The 18,216-nt window shown below is 38.2% G+C and overlaps 1 protein-coding gene across 2 annotated transcripts in view; it reads right to left on the reverse strand.

Moving 5' to 3' along the window:
- LOC131684279 (sodium- and chloride-dependent GABA transporter ine) overlaps window positions 1-16,327 on the reverse strand; it is a 64,055-nt gene extending 47,728 nt beyond the window's left edge. For both annotated transcript variants that reach the window (XM_058966994.1, XM_058966995.1), the window contains exon 1: window positions 15,109-16,327. The gene's annotated coding sequence lies outside the window, so the exon portion shown is untranslated. The remainder of the gene's footprint in view (window positions 1-15,108) is intronic.
- Window positions 16,328-18,216: the final 1,889 nt, after the last annotated feature.

Genomic DNA, 18,216 nt, shown 5'->3' on the forward strand with positions numbered 1-18,216 from the left:
ACGACGGTCAAACGCTCGTTTGCGTGCCTTCATTCATAAAAGTTCAACAATATTTTCAAAGAATGTTGCAAATTGTCAACTTGATAATTCCAAAAATACTCCAAATAAACTATGAATGTGCTAAAGTCGACAAAATCGCATAGAAATTGCTTATTCCAGAGCAGAATTTACCGGTCTAAAGTGTATTCTACTTCACTCCGGTTATGTCTCTGACATTACCCACCCATCTTTTTTGCCATTGGGTAAAAATCAAACCAAATTTTGCACACTTTCTCATTGATGTGTATTGTTTACATGCTGTCAAACTCGAAGTCGTGTTTTTCGATTCAACGAAAATAGAGGTGAACCAACGCGAGTCGAGAGAACAAATTCTTTCCAAACACCTGGAATTTGCTCACCTGTCGCACCGGCAGTTGGGAAAAATGTTGAACATTCACCATTCAACCGTCTCCAGAGTGTTGAAGCGGTTCCAGGAGCGGTTGACGTTGGACCACGGCAAAGGAGCTGGAAGAAAACCGGGACCGGAGAACAAAAAGACGGAGGGAAAGGTGAAGCGGATGATTAAAGCAAATCCCAACGTCTCAAGCCGTGATTTGGCTAAAAAGATCGGCATGTCGCAGAGCTACGTCCAGAATGCAAAGAAGAGAGCTGGACTACATACATACAATGAACAGAACTTCCCAAACCGCAATGAGCGGCAACAATCAACGGCTAAAACTTGGGCACGGAAGCTCTACGAGAAGATGCTGACAAAATATGGCTGCTGTGTGATGGACGACGAAACGTATATAAAAGCCGATTTTAAGCAAATTCCGGGGTTGGAGTTTTTCACCGGCAAGAGCAAGTTCTATGTGGACGACAAATTTCAGAAGAAGAAAATGTCGAAGTTCGCCTCCAACTATGTCATTTGACAGGCCATCTGCTCTTGCAGACTAAGGAGTGAACCTTTCGTGACAAAGGGCACAGTAAATGGCGAGATCTACAAATCTGAGTGCCTCGAGGAGCGCCTTTTGCCGTTCTTGCAGCAGCACGACGAAGCTCCGCATTTTTGGCCAGATTTGGCATCATGTCACTATTCTAAAAGTGTCCTGGAGTGGTATGAGGCCAATTCTGTCCATTTTGTTCCAAAGGACATGAATCCGCCAAACTGTCCGGAGCTGCGTCCGGTGTAGCAGTACTGGGCAATGATGAAGCGGGAACTTCGGAAGAGCAAGAAGACAGTCAAAGACGAGAAAGACATGTTAAGAAAATGGAAAAAAAACTGAGAAACTGGTACTGGATGACACTGTAAAGATTTCGATGGAGGGCATCAAGCGAAAATGCGTTCAATTTTACACTCAAGGCTCCATCGATTAACTTTTCTTTTGATTTTTGAAGCAAATATATTATTTTATATTATAAGAAAATTGGCATGACATTTTCGGTGTCGCAATAATTTCGTGTTCGCCCTTTAGCTGTGCAATCAGTTGATTACAATGCTGTCTCTTTCCAGTCATCCTCAAACCTTGCGAATTGTTTCATTCGGAATTCTCGTACTAGAGATATGGATTAATGACCAACATCACGAAAAAGACTACTCATTGTGACTGTCATTGAAACTCTGAACTGAAGCGTTCTCAGCATAGAGCAAATGTGTCCTCCTTTTCCTGGATCTAAATTGTGAATATTTTTGGATTTTGATCCCTTATTTTACATAAAAGTGCATTACAATACAACTAATATGCATTTCAAATAATATCATCACAAAACGGGTAGCCGTAGTGTTTTGAACACATGTTTCATTCACAAGTCAATAGCGAGAAGTTTAAGAAATGCACGTGGAATGCCTGTTTTAAAAATTTACGTCTTCAAACATTCATGTTAGCAATATTTCTCTGAGATACCCAAGGATTTCCTTAATTATAGTATATTTATAAACACTCAGTCCAGAATCGAATTAAATTGGGATCCATGTGGTCAAATTTTCACTAGAGTTTTGGGATTTAAACAAAAGATCCGCTTGAACCACAGATAAATCTAGTGTGAAAACTTCGTTAAAGACACCAAATTTATCTAGTGGATTACTCCTTATAAATAATCGAAAAATCCCATATGAACTTCAAGCGCGTTTATCCGGCAGCCAAACTTGTCCGATTTGGTACATCCAGGAGCAAACATTCCTGGTTAGACTAGGAATCGACACAGAGGTCGGCCGATGGGGGTAATTTTTATCACTCACATTCCTCACTAAAACTCGAAAATAAAAACTGCTCCGATTTTGGCACGGGTACGTTTTTGGCAACTCGAAAAGTTACCAAAATTGGACCCAAGAGGCACTTGAAATATTTAAGGAATCGTAAATAGCAAAGCGTTTCCTTTACGAAAACAACTTCAAAACATCGCTATATACGAAGAATTCCTTGCCGGCCTAGGCAACGATTTTCAAATAGTGAATATTGTGTTATAGTTCTGTTAGTATTTTGCTAACAGCGGATTACTTTATGCGGATGTAGTTGTGAGAAATGTAACTCAACGATATTTGTAGCAGTCAAATATTTTATTATCTTTCCAACTTCCATCACTGCACAGCATTTTACTATTCGAAAACCTTGAATTAAAACAAGATATGCTGATAATTAGACATCTCTGTGATGTGATGCTTTATCATTTTTATCGAATAGCTCTACATCTGTTTATATTTGTTCACTTACAGAGGCCCCTCAATTCCAATGTGCGCAGGAGGCCCGAATTGTCTCAAGGCGCGCTTGGAAATCACAGAGTCGGTTCCAGTGGAGAAAACCTCTAGAATCTGAAACACAGTTCAGGAGAGTATCACCTCTACATGAAAGCAAGAACTCAACGCAAATAAACATGCTCTGGTCGCTTATCAGCGTAATTGATATTTCAAGTTTGTGTTGATCACAAAAAGGCCTGATAAGCGCATCATCCTTGATGTATGATGATAGTTCTCACATGGCCTAGTTCAGCGGTCGAAGAAACGTAAAAGATAAGCCGGAGAAGACAGTGCCGCGGTTTGATTGATATTGTTTGCTTCTAAATTCGCACAACACGTTTGTTTATAAACATGTTGGAGTGTTGAGTGTTTGTAAATCCAACACGAATCGGAAACATTCTTTTAGTGAGTAAGATTATCATGTTACATCTCACTTGACATGAAACGACCAGTAACATTGCTGTTAGACAATAAATGCTTTCGCCGTGATATTAAAATACATTAAATAGTATCACATTTAACTTGTTTAGAAATGTTTTCAGCACAATGAAACAAATTCGTCACATTTTTGCAAAATACGCTGTAAGTAAGAAAATGCATGGTAAAATGAAATGTTTTTTTTAATTCACAACTTTTGTCTCTAAAACTGTATTAATCTGTGTGTGCCCCAAATAATATAGATAAAGGAATGTCTAAATTTAAATTAAAAAGGTGTATGTTCCTTTTATGTACCCGATTGAACCCTACTAGTTCGGCTAGCAGTGATACGCTTATGCTACTATAATGCTATGTGGCAGACCAATAATGACATATCAGTTGTTGTTGGATCCATATTCGAACATAGTGGAGACATTTACCGTACACGCAAAAGTGTAAAACGACATTGTCTGTATCACAGATACCGTGCCGACTTCTGCATACCGCCATACTTTTACGCTCTCTGATATCGAACGAATGGTCTATTGGTCTGCTCATCCTACTTCTGATCTTGAGTGGCGATCGTGAAAAAACACCACCCACGTTTAACGAACGGGACCTGCCACTATTCTGATGTATGTATACATATTATAATATATCTCGTCTGGCAGCTCACGGCAGCAGTGGACTAAAGCAATTAAGTGCCGACTGCCAGGCAAATGACAGAACGGCTCTTCGGTATCAAGTCAGTATGTATGTAGGGTAATAAACCTATTTTGGCACTATTAGGGAGAGGGTCGCTCTTTTTTGAAAAACTTTTAAATAAAGCTACATTATCTATAACCTTTTTTCAGAATAAAGTATCAGTGTACTAATGCTTATTTAGCAGAAATGTCTCTATTTTCAGTATTAATGATAATAAATGTCCTATACTGTACATCTATTCTCACCTCAACGATCCATTTATCGCTTGCTGGGCGTGCCAAATTCCACCTCGTCGAAAAACAATCTGATTGAAACGCAATGCCTTATATTCCATTTGTATCGATTCAAACTGCGTATCCAGATCATGATTTGTAAAACGAAGAATTCTACTTTTTTCAACAATTCAAAACAAACGTGAACATCACGCTCACGTAAAAACTTAATCAGCTGTTAGCAGAAGAGCGATCAGTATTGCACTCGCAGATCTTGGGAAGACTAAGAACTGGTGTTGACTAGTTTCACAGCTATCATTGCATTGTCCTGAGCCAAATTTTATGTTCAGATGAACGTAAAATCTCTACAATCAGCAATCTGTTGAATCAGTTGAAATAATTGATTAGTTATACTTGAAATCGCATTAAAATTTAATTTCAAGTTTATGTTTTAGTTTGGCCTCCCCGGTGATTTTTTCCATTGTGCTAAATACAAAAAAAATGTTCGGATTGTAGTTGTGTATCTGAACAAAAAACATGGCGATGGTATGTACCACCGTATTTCCAAATCACGTATCACAACATTAGTTTAATGAGTGCTTTTAAAGTGAATTAATCATAAATAGATTCTCCAGGTAAAATAAAGGTATGTATCAGTGCAATATTTAATATAGTTGTGGCAGAATATATGATGTGGTAATTGTCGGCTTATAACACATAGTTTCACTGAGCTCCGTTACGTCCTGTATTTCAAGAAGGTGATGTTATTTTAAATAAAAGTCGGATTTACAGGATAGTTCCAAATAAATATGAGCACAACGAATAAAGATCATAACTTGAGCTTATTTTTGCTCACCTGTTTTAGCCAAATAGATACTGTCATTATGCCATATGCTTAGTTCGAAACCAAGAGATGAGAAATAGAGTCATAATAGGTTTTACTGTCATAATAGACACATTACCCTACCTAGATGCGTTTTGTCTGCTTATTTCGAGAATGTTTTGGTAAGCATGTGTTTACATGTCACAATTGGTGTTTTAGCGTTCGAGACTGATGAACTTAAACTTGTCACCACATTTGATGATATTTGATACCAATGTTACCAGTACTGCCCATGCAAACTGCACTCGCCTTCGTTCAAATATCAATTTTGCCATCTCGTTTAAGTGGTATGAGTTTATTATAAACGTATTTATCGAGAATAGTATCAATGTTGAAGCAACTGAATATAACTAAATGTACACCAAATTGTTTGATATATAACAATGGGTTCAACATTTGCGTTGGCCGCTTGTTGTTTCAATTTCGCTGGATTTACATTTAGCTCTGCTTTATTTGCATTTACCGTACACTGAAAGAAAAAAGTCCTCAACCATGCACCTGATTATATGTTATAGATTACTTCTGCGAAATTGACTTTACTTCAACAAATAATTTTCTAGAAATATACTTTTTCTTAAATATAAATTGTACACTTCTTTTTTGCTTTTTTAACTGGAATTCAAGAAGTGCTCATTATAATTGCTTAAACAGTACATATACTGTACATTTTCTACTATTACAGTAGGCGGTCTTATTTATTTTTTCGCCATGCACCAAGTATTTTTCGATATTTTTGCGGGTGTATTCATCTAGTTTCAGTTCTTTTTTGCACACTGTATACATAACTGACCAGCTCAAAAAAATCGATTACTACCAACCAACGACGTATATGCCATTGCCCCAGCGAACGTTAGTCAGAGCACGCCATTTTTATGATTATCATCTCATTATTTATTTGTGTATCGCTATAATTAGTGACTGGTTGACGGACTGGCCATGGCAATGGATACGCACCACTGTCGATGTTTTCGTTTCAGTTAACAATAAAAGAGCCAACCATGCCCCAAACTGAAAACAGTCGCGCTGTATTTCCTAAAAAAACAAGTGCGAAAGTAGAGGGATCTGTCTAGTGCGGTAGAGGGACCACATTTTGACTAAAGAGGCAATTTTTGTTTTGACTAAAGAGATAGATCGATTGTCAACTTTTTTAGCCGGTCATCTCAGTACAATGCCTTCCTTAGAAATTAAAACTAACAAATAGATAGAATTTCAATATGTACGGGCAAAAGTATTAATATCACAGGAAACATATTTTATTATTTTGATTATAGAAGTTTTAACCTTAGTGTTATTCGCCCTTTTTTGGATTAGAGATATTTCTTTTGGAAAAATCTCTAATCCTATCTGCGGGGTTGGAAATCTAACCCAGGTGAGCTACGCACAAGGCAAGCGATTAACTAACTACGCTATGCCCGTCCCCCTTGTAGGAAACATATGCACCGCTGTTTATTTTTCGCGATATTAAGATTAAAACATGAAGTGAAACTGCATATTTAAATCAAACTTCTATAAACGCAATTCTGACCTCATTAGACGCGTTGAAAATGACGCTGTATCTAGTTCCCAGTCACAAGCGACAACGATATACTATAGTACCCTTTCGACAGTGAATCACTTACTAACTCCATTATGAAAAATCAATCATTTAGCGGGCCTTAACGATCAATACATTTACGTATTGACAGTTTGATGGAATTCCCATCAATACATCAATCCCATTTAAATACACGTCGTCAATTAAACTTGTTCCGTTACACAATCAATACTTTTCTCAATATGCTTTAGTGTTGACAAAAATAATGAATGTGTAAGGGCCGCCTTTCACGCAGCAATCGAATATTCTATTTTTACGCAAAAAATCACTCAACATCGACTTGGAGAATAAGACAGTTCCCACATACCATAAAACCGACATCGAAGAAGACGAACGTATGATAAATTTAACAACTGACAATCACCATCAACCATTTGTTTTAGGAATCGGCACGCGCTATGAAATGATTTACTTACTAGATGATAATTGATCGGAACTCAACTTTGATCACTGTGGCTTTAACATTATAAATACTAACCTGCAATCCGTTCACTGAGATGGCTTATTTTACGAAACTACACCAGACGGAGAAGTGACTGTTCTCTACGATAAGTTGTTTGTAATTTTAAATTGGAGAATCCCCGCAGACGTTGCCGAAAAATTTGACCCGGAATTAATCTTGGCTGACACCATCTGTGCAATTGTTGTGTTGCATTGCGAAGCACGGTGCTATTCGTAGATTGTAGACTAACAATTATCATGCTACCTATAGGTAGTTTAACTCATCTTGCTTGTGAGATAAATGATCGGGAATGAACTTTATCTTTTTTGAGTTCAGTAAACCAATAGCATGAGAATCGTCATTGCCGGCCACGACCATCTTCACCGATACTTAGGATAGGGTAGGAAATGTTGATGTACTACCTACTTAACCTTCCGGAAGTCGCGCTAGTGCACTGAGTGCACGCTGCTCTGAAAAACTAGCGAAATCGTCTAAGGGCATCAGCGGCTGCTCGTTCAGTGGACCATATGCGCGACTCCCGGAGGGTTAGGGAAGGCCACCGACTCAGTGACACTTCCGTAGTTATTACAAGGTTAGATTGAAGGTCAGATATAGGCCTATAGGATTCGCCACAATGCGACCACGAAATGAATATATTTTTATGCTGTGGGATAGTTAGTCTCCGAGTATACGAAGACTCTGAACAAAAAGATATTTAGTTATGTATTTCTTGTGTTTAAACTTTGGATAGCCGGCCAGCGAGAGTGATTTACTTTTTCCCTTAACTACAACTATTTGAGTATTGCTAAAACTGTGAGCTAGTCTGATATCTAAAATCGTTTGATTATCACAGAATCACAAGATAAAATTATTTCTAACTCTCTTAAATCAAGCCACAATTTAGAATTTCCGTATATCGAGTCATAGCACCTGTGACCACAGCACCAGCGGGTTGTACCTAGCTCCAGCGGGCTGTACCTAGCTCCAGCGAGCTGGTAAGACTGTAGCTTACAGTTTATGGAATCTCGGCCCGTCCCACGAGACAAAATTTGTGAAATCGAACGAAGTGGCGTCTGTCTGCTAAGTAAACACCGGTCTTCAGAAGGGGGACTAAATTTTGCGCCAGTGTGTTACGTCATGTCGTCTAGTTTGTCGAGTCCAATGCATGCATGCTCCTAACAACGCGTGCTAAGACGTCAGTAATGCAATTGAAACTACTTCTCATTGGTCTGAAGCGGATCCATCGACTATTAAGTAGTGCTGATAACCGTAATTTTTACGAATACTAATTTCCCTGTAACTATTCTGCCAGTTATTATTCCTGTTCTAGTTTGTATTAAACTTCCGGAGGTCGCGCTAGTGCACTGAGTGCACGCTGCTCTGAAAATCTAGCGAAATCGTCTTAGGTCACCAGCGGCTGCTCGTTCAGTGGACCATAAGCGCGACTTTCGGAGGGTTAACGATTGTTTTAATGATTGTTGCGCAAGACTGAATTATCACGTTATAAAACCACTTTGCTGGTTTAATACACTGGAAAATGTCAGATATGATCCTTCACAACCGGCGTCCTCTCCTCGTCTTCCGTATTTATCCCAGCCTTGTTAAATACCTCTCTCCTCGCCAATACTATATATGCTTATTCATTTAAAAATTGCACTAAATCACAGAGAACAGAACAGGTTCGAACAAACAATTACGTCACTTGGACATCTATTGTGTGATCTACTATCAAATCAGTAAAACTCACGCACTAAACGGAATAACGATAGAACCACCTCTGGCAGTAACATCACAATTAGCTTTGGATGAGCCGTACATTTTTACCCAGCTATTACGCTTGAGATGGACGTCTGTTCTCTGGGCCTAAATTGATATTGCTGCTCAGTTTTGCACGACCCAGAGGGAACTTGGTCTTAATCCCACTGCTCTGTTATCTATATTACTTGATATTCGTTATGGAATATTCTTTGATTGGAAGCCATTCATAAACCTTGTCATGCAGAAAAGAAAAAAGTAATCTAAAACACACTTCCAATCAAAGCAAATTACAATTTGTTGTTGGTTTTATAAATCCCTCTCCACTAGTGCGTCTCAATTCATTTTAGGTTCTTATCTCAGTGATCTATGTTGCATCACACTCTTTCCCAACTTTCAATACGTCAGTTATGAACGGCTTCTAGATGATATCTTTAGAGCAGACATCCAATGAAAAATAGGATTGACAGGATATTAGCATCTTGTATCACATCGTCATATTTGTTGTATAGGGCAGACTGGGGCTAATTGGCGGTGCTTTCAGATATTTTTTTTTCGATGCTCAAAGGCTCCCCTCTCATATTGTGAAAAATATCAAAATAAACCCAGATGCCAAATTTCACATCAATTGGACAAGTTTTTAAGTTGGTTGCTATGGGAAAATATGGAGGAAATATATATTAAATGCTATAACTTTTGAAGTAGCACACAGAAAATTACTATTCATACTTTGTTTAAAGGAAAGAACCTTAGTATTTGAATAGAGATATTTCAATTTATGTAATAGTAATGAAGGAGGCAGCAAAAAGACGAAGATGAATCCAGCGAGTTTGATCGTTTTTTTTTAATCTAAAATTTTATTTGAAACGGCTCAATGCGTTAGCACAACTGAGCCGTGGGTCTTTTATTTTTTTTACAAGTAAAAATAAAAAAAAATTCTAAGGATGTCGGTCTGCCAGATCTTGTTGACGCAGTTTGCTGTTACATGTTGAGATCCTTTTTCTTGGCGGTAAACTGCTTGGGGGTCATTCAGTCTGCCTTCTCTCGCGTTATCGTTTCCGTCCATGTCATCATCGGTACTGCCTTCTTGCTGTTCACGATCAGAAGTTCTTCTTTGTTTCTTGTTTTTACGGGTCGCTGTTGTATATCCGTCTTCATCGGCATTTGCTTTTTTATTGGCGATGCTAGTTGTTGGTTTGGGAGCGGTTGTCGTGGTCGTTGTACCTGCATTATTGGTTAATTGGATCGTTGTTTTTGGTTTATCTGAAGGTGTCGATGGCTGCTTGTTAGAGTTGGCTGTAGTAGATGAGTTTTGACTAGTTGCTTCGGCGTATGTTTTTCCGTAGTGGGCTGTATGGTTACAGAATTGGCATGTTGGGGTCTGCCCGGGATATGTGATTAGCGTTGTTTGCTTATAGGTTACGCCGTCCCTCGGTGATTTGCATTCGATAGTCATGTAAGAAGGTATTGGTTTAGTCACTCGCATCCTCACAATACGAACGCCGTTGGGAATGCCGGTGAAAAAATTTCTCCAGGTGTCATTCGTAATAGATTCCACTTCTCCATATTGCGACATGATTCGTTTGATGTAATCTTCCTTCGTGTGCGGGGCCAAATCATGGATACGCACGTCCACCATGTCGTTTTCCATATGCACGGGGATCTTGATTCTGGTGTTATTAAATTCGACCTCGTGTTGCATGTTATTTCTTTGCAATGTTTTCGGCCTGTGCTAAGCTTCTAAACGTGATCAAAACACAGTTTTTTACGTGATGTAGCTGAATGTATGTAACTTCATCGAAATTAAGCTCCATTTTCACTTTAACTAATTGTTCCACTTCTTGAACTGTGGGTCTAACACGAGTTTTATTAAAGTTGATCGAAATCGTGTTATCCCGTAGCACAGGCACTTTTGTTTCGTTTGGCAAACTCATTTCACTCCGCAGCCGGGGGTAACGATACAATTTGTATAGCCTGCTATAGCGTAGCGATTTTTTTGCTTCTGTTTTGTGCGACGTCAGAAGATAGACTGGGGTTTCATTGTTCATTAAAAGGATATGAGAATTTTAGGTCCTGATCTCTATTATTCTTCACTCAATTTTAATAAACTGTACCTTGTTGAACGAGGAAAATCCTTAGAAACAAAATAAAAATAGATTCGCTGCCGGTAAAATCAGAATCCTCAAATTTTCTGACATTTATTCATTTTATCAATAAATCGCACATATTGACTCAATTTAACAATAAGTTCGTATTTGATTTACTATTAAAAAGTGTAAAATATGCATAGGGATTACACGAGAAAAGTTTCATTTCAGGAAAAATAGAGAAAATTGAGATATTAGGAATTTAATGAAAAAAATGCGATTTGTAGAGCTAATGTCAACAAATTTGATGTTTCTGGATTTCAGCATTAACAAAACTATTTTTGTTTTTGAATTTTACACGTTGAAGAAGTTACATTTTATGAAAACTAATTGAAGAATAATAGAGATATATGCACGAGATAATGATAAAATTTGATATGAACGATAAAAGGCCCTATAACCCCAACTTCTCATATTTGGATAAAAGTCAAAAATGTTTCGTTCGATTTCTGAGATTTTCTCACATTAGAAAAACTGCAAATATGTGTGATTTGCATCACGGAGCACAAAAATTATTAAAAATGGCCCCCTATTTTGGGGACAAAATGATGCAGTACCCCACTTTTACGTATTTTTCGAAATAATAAATCTCTACATTCAAATACTAAGATTTTTTCCTTTAAGAAGAGGTATGAATTGTAATTTTGCGAGTGCCACTTTAAAAGTTATAGCATTTAATATATGTTTCCTCCATATTTTCTCATAGTACCAATTTCAAAAATTTCAAGCGAGGTGGGCGAATTGTCCAAATGATGTGAAATTTGACATCTGAGCTTACTTTGACATTTGTCACAATATTTGAGAAATCAAAAAAAAATTGCAGCGCCCTATTCTACATATTTGTCAGACGAATATTCTCCATTAGCAGTGCAAAACGAACTGACAAGAAAATCTTTAGATTTCAAAAGTAACATGTTTAATCTACTAGCCTAGTTGAGACATGAGGATCGAAGGACATTTCTGTAAACATTGCGAGCCAACTTAAATGCCTTCGACAAGTTACTGCGTCACCAATTCAAGTTCTTCTACATAACTTTTTGAGTCGAACAAGTTCGGCATTCCAACTAGTGGTTCTTCAAAAAGTACGTTTAACTCGAAACCAACAAACCGGTTGGTATATTGCGACTATGAGTAAGTTTATTTCATCTACGGCCTCATCCAAGTCACGTGTCTATTCATGGAAAATACCCATGAACCCTAGTCGCGAAGACCTCCTCGTAAAGGTCCCAGTTCGTAGATTTGGGATTACAATACGTGACGATATCTAGCGAGACGTTTAAATGATTAAAAATGATGTGCTTATGATCAGATAACGACAGTTCTAACAGTTACCGTCAGAGCAGAGAGTTACTTTATTCCTTGTTTTGACGTAAGTCTTTGTTTTTTCCTTTTTCGAGGATTTTTATGAACGTGTCCACTGAAAACAGACAGAGAAAGAATGACCGGAACGGTGAGAATGGAGAAACGGTGAAAATTCACATTTTATTTGGAAACACTGAGAAAAGATATGTCCTCAAGCAAGAAGCGAACCTGCGATCTCCCAGTCTCCAGTTGGGTGCGCTAACCACTCCGCCGGACGGTGATGATGCCATCACATATTCCCAACAGTATCATGATCACCGCCACAGCCTCCAATACCTCCTAATTGACCTATCGACCCCCAATGTCTCCTATATGCAGATCGTCACCTCTCCCTCTCATCGATCGGGCCAAATCTCTCTCATTATCTATTTTTAGGTCCAGTGGACTGCGCTCAGGCTTCAGATATTTATTATCACTGTTTGCCCCCTTAGCTAACTCAGACTTTGGCAGTGGGTGGAGCTTCTTCCCTCAAAGCCTATCGGCAGATGCTAACGAAAAAATCCAGTAATTAATAGGATTTATATATTCCTTGCTTTGGCGTGAGTCTTTGTTTTTCCACCTTTTTCAAGGATTTGCATGAACGTGTCCACTGGAAAACAGACAGAGAAAAATGACCGGAACGGTGAGAATGAAGAAGCGGAATGAGAGGGAGAGGTGACGATCTGCTTATAGAAAACATTGGGGGTCGATAGGTCAATTAGGAGGTATTGGAGGCTGTGGCGGTGATCACGATACTGTTGGGAATATGTGATGGCATCATCACAGTTCCACGATAGCGGAGTGGTTAACACACCCAACTAGAGTCTGTGAGATCGCAGGTACGATTCCTGCTTGAGAACATATCTTTTCTCAGTGTTCCCAATAAAAAGGTGAATTTTCACCGTTTCTTCATTCTCACCGTTCCGGTCATTCTTTCTCTGTGTTTTCCAGTGGACACGTTCATAGAGAGTTACTTCTAACTCCTCTTCCCTGCCAGATCGTGCAAACGTTGGGCGATGTCTTACGTTGCATATATGCAGATTTGTATTACTTAAGTAATCCGTCAATTAAGTGCCCCTCAAATAGATATTTGAGCTGCTCCAAATTATGTGATGTGGACTTACAAGGCCGAGTATAAGACATGCGTCAACAGCGCTATTCACAAGCATAAATTCACGAGACGAATTTCACGTGGATTCGTCGTGCCATTTTTATTAAAAGTGATGAATTAAGTAGCTTTCCAACACAGAAGTTTCCTTTATGAAAATACAAATCTTGAGGCAAATCTATTAACGCTTTTATTTCGTGAACCATTCGGGTATATTCATAGTTGTTGTACGTTTATATGTGGACCACAGCGTTCAAGATGGATGCTTCTTGGTGTAATTTCCGAACTGAAGATTTGAGATCTCCGCGCGCGTTTATGCAGAATACAATAGATGGGGTGAATTGTTCGTACACCAAACAAACGAATTATTAAAAAAACACTCGAAGCAACATTTCAAAACTAAGCTTTATTCCTTTGTGTTTCGAACTCATCTCGTCAGTAACTAGCACCAACGTCAGTAACTAGCACCAAACATTTCAATGTCTTGATTAAGAACCGTTGGACGTTGATGAACCCATCCGTGAGTCGGTTCCCACTAGCATGCATTTTCAGCACTAGGTAGCACTATATGCATCAAATTATCACGGCAAGTTAAAATGAGAAAGATAATTTCGTTATCAAAAATTTATTCAAGATTACAGATCAGTCTAGCATTATTAAGAGAAATTGTTAAACTTTCAACGCAGTGCTGTCTGAGTTAGTTTTACATGAGGAAAATACATTTTTTGGAAAATATGTTTGGGCATTGCTGAATAGTATTTAATACATTATATGAGTCATATTTTGGTTAGAAATTTTAAGTTCTACATTTCTCCTTATCGATGACGCAAACACTAACTTTTCTACGAAGAGAGATAGAACATGGACATGTTACAAAGAATTACGAAAAATCGTCTGTACTACAACTTTGTAGATGACACCTAGCTTCTATCTACCTTCGTTGAAAGTTGGCGTTGACGCCCTCTAAACCCAATCATTTTTTCACAATAAAGATATTCAACACTATGCACTGTTAGACTAGTTGAACGTTTAATAACTTCCCAACAAAACTGGAGTTCGAGTGATTGAAACTTACAAAATGCGATATTTCTATAATTGTTATTCTATTGGCTATAGCCCGAGCTCTTTAAATAAAATATTTCGCAAAATTAAAAATACTTGAGCAAAAAAAAATTAAATTTTTTGCCAAAAAGCTGGAGAAACGAAAAAATATTCCCGAAAAGCTCGTGTCCGCCCATAGTGACACTTCTTCGTAATAGATGACAACTCATAAACAACCAATATTCGAAATATTTTAGACAGGAGCTTATCTACACTAACGAAAACACGACGTCCAAAAGCGCCGAAAGTTACCATGAATAGCGCCTCATATCTCGAAAACCAACGGGTTTTGATCAAATCATTCATAAGGCACATTTGTAGTAACGTATAGATTCCAAATATGAAAAAAAAATATATTTTTGAATTCGCACAATCTGAAGACCGCCCTAAAATAAAATATGCAAATTAATATACGCTTGAAAAAATGTTCCGATTTAGGCACCACGACAAGCTGTATAGTCCATTGGCGTTCCACTCCATTGTGTTGTAAAGGTCTCCAGATCATGGACATAATAAGTACCACTGTAGAGTTCATAATATAAATCAGATATTGTTACTTAGTGTAAGGGTAACGGACAAGATAAAACACAACAAGCAATCCAAACCCTTTGCACCGAACCGAAACTCTGTGCTGAACTTGGTATTGAAAATAATCAAACAACACAAATGAACACACAAACATTGCCTCACCTTGACGTGATAAGGTGCCTTCCGTTTGTCAGTAATCGGTGTATTTCGGCTTGTCCAACGAAAACCAGCGTGTTCCGGACTAATTAGGTCACTGTCGTAGTTGGAGCGAGTTACCGCACTGCAGCGGCTTATACCCCACCTGTCGTCACACTGCGGGTGACGGCTTCCGATAGTCTAATGATAATTCGACACTGCCCACGAAAACAATCGCACCACTTGTCACGGGTGAATTCCAATTAATCAACCCGCGAATCACTGCCCGTTGTTTGTTAGGTGCTATTCGCCATTTAGGAACCGATGTGGAAACAATCGGTCAAAATGTATGGGATCACACAAAAGACAGGCACTGCCGTACTTTGAGCACTAAATTTACGATCACCCAGAGAGCTATTAATTAGTACTAATATCGCTATCATATGATTTGTATCACAACTCTTCAGTTTTTCCACTCTTTCACACAGTCTCACGATATTCATTTTTTCATGCTATAATTGGTCGGTAATTTATCTATCTGCACCAAGTATTGCCCACTCTTGTATTCTTTACTATGGGCAGGGGGGCTGGGGCGTTTTTTCGTTTTTCTCACTTATGGGGATGACACTTGTTGACTATTTTTACCATGTGTGTTTGGAGTCGCCCGTATTATGGACGTTAACTGTTGTCACCACTACGCATCACTGAGAGTGAGTCGGCCGCTTCCTTCCAACGATCACCTCAAACACTGAACTTCCCGTAGTCTAAGTCCAAATTGCAACTGACACACCTAGGCGGATGAACACTTTGCAATCTAATCGCACTTTTTCTTATCAATTTTTGAGGAATGGTCACTTTTCGAAACTTGACACCGTCACCTTTTACATACGCGCACGTTCGTTTGTTTTCGGTTATCTACGTCCTAGCGAATAAGTAAGCCTGCTTGAGTCACATTCCACTATAAATGAGGAATCTTGAGCTTTTGGCAGTCGATCATTGACCGGTCCGGGAAATCACTCACTGCTGATAGAACGAAACGCGCGCGCTGGTCTCCGGAACTCGTCTGATCGATGGATAGTAGCACTCGATTAGTACCTCTTACTAGGAGTATTTGCAAAATCGGCTTTCTCTCTTGCCCACACTCACTCACTCGCGCACGCTTGGCCTAAGTTGCTTTCATTTGTGCAAGTATAGCGTGTGTGCTCATCACGAAACCGACTAAGCCGACTAACTTTGTGAGAGTGACTACTAGGTACCTGCGCTGCGTGATGGATTGGTCGAGCTGCTATGCTATATACTGTGCTTGGAAGTGGTGCCATCCAACAATAGCTAAACGTCTGAGTAGTTGTAATTTGATTAGAATTAGAATAAATAAAATTCAAAACCATGCAAAAGTACTTAAAACACAATTAATTTGTCACAGTTATGTCCTGATTGAAATACAGGGTAACCATTGCCTTATTCATCTTGTCCCTATTTGAATATATCAGAACAACTTCTATATCCTCTGCTGATCACATCGACTGTAAAAGTAGGATGAAAGGAGAATGTTTTCCTCACCAGAGCTTCTTTATAATGAAACCAAGATATGTATGCTAATTTATGTGTAATCCGTTGAAGTCCAGGTAACATAATGATTGAAATAGTATGGGGATCTTACTAACACGATAAAAAGAGCACACAGGGTGAAACATACATCCGTTGCTCTTCATCAAAGGATTTAACTAAAGTAAATTTGTTTTACATGTATTATAACCTGTGTACTATGGTAGCGAGCAACGGGAGGGGGATATTTGAGAATTAAGATGCACTGCATTTGCAGAGCAAATGCTGTAATGTTTCACTTTCCGATCAGCAGATAAGTAAGTTTAGGGGAGACTGAGGTGACTTGATCCCCTTTTTTATTTTTCAATCCAACTCCGTAGAATGATAAAAAAAACTATGCATTTTTTGTAGTTTTATGTTGTTTCTAGGGATGACTGATAATCATAAAAAAATTACGTGGAAATAGTATACTGGACATGAGTTATGGGCATTTCTGGAAAACAACAAAAAAATTGAAAATTCTTAGATTAGTGGAGACTCGATCCCTGATTTGGGGACACTTGATTCCTTTTTGAAAACGTGTTAAAAAAAGAATGTAGGGTAATAGGCGTATTTTCACCCTGTTTTTATCACTCTACCCATCTGAAGCCTTTGGTTAGAGCAGCGTCTGCCATCTTTGCTCAACGCAAAATTGTATTGCGATAATTGGGGTACTCGATTAAAGTTTTTGCTGCGCTCAAACAAAAGATTTTCACAATTCTCAAGACAATTTTGTTATTATATTGGCTCTTAATAAGAGGCGAATGACCTTAAGGTTAAATCCTCTATAATCGGAATAAAATATAATTGGCCCTTAATAACAAAGCAAAGAAGCTGAAATAATAAAATTAATAATGAAATAATGTGGTACCCTTCCTAATAGGGCAAAAATAGGTACCTTATCCCATTAAATGTTATAAATGGATTGCGGTATTGATTAAAATGTTGTGATTATATATTGTTATTTTTGATACTATATTATTACGCATCTCTCACCTGATTTTTTTTACGAATTCCCCAAATCTCCATGCAATTATTTGAAAGCTGTCTTTAGTGTAGTTGAGGAACGTGGGATGCATGGTTGGTACGTATACTATAGTAAACAATTACAGTTAAGTTTCGGTACGATGAAGCGTTCATTTTTGACATTTTTTTATTATCCTCTGGCAACAATGACTTCAAATGTTCTGGCATGAATTTGTTTATTTTCAGTGGTACATAGCATGTATTTCAGCAAACTTTAGTAAAAATATAGTTGAACAAAAAAATCAGCTCAATCATAACATATTCATACAATTGACATTCTCCCAAGGGGTGAGTCGCTTAGAACAATGCGCCACACACATTGTATCACCTACGATAACACGATATAAGATTACGATTCCCAGTAATACACGATCATTTCACTCGTTACCACAATGTGTGGCACAATGAGGCACACTTTTGACAACTCAAAAACTGTCAACAAAGTTTAGTTGAATAATCATTGCAACCATTGCTATTGTTTTACTGAACACCATGGCACATAGCGGCACAAGCTACTCACCCCTT

This window comes from Topomyia yanbarensis, chromosome 2, assembly GCF_030247195.1.
Source record: "Topomyia yanbarensis strain Yona2022 chromosome 2, ASM3024719v1, whole genome shotgun sequence".
In the NCBI taxonomy this organism is placed as follows: Eukaryota; Metazoa; Arthropoda; class Insecta; order Diptera; family Culicidae; genus Topomyia; species Topomyia yanbarensis.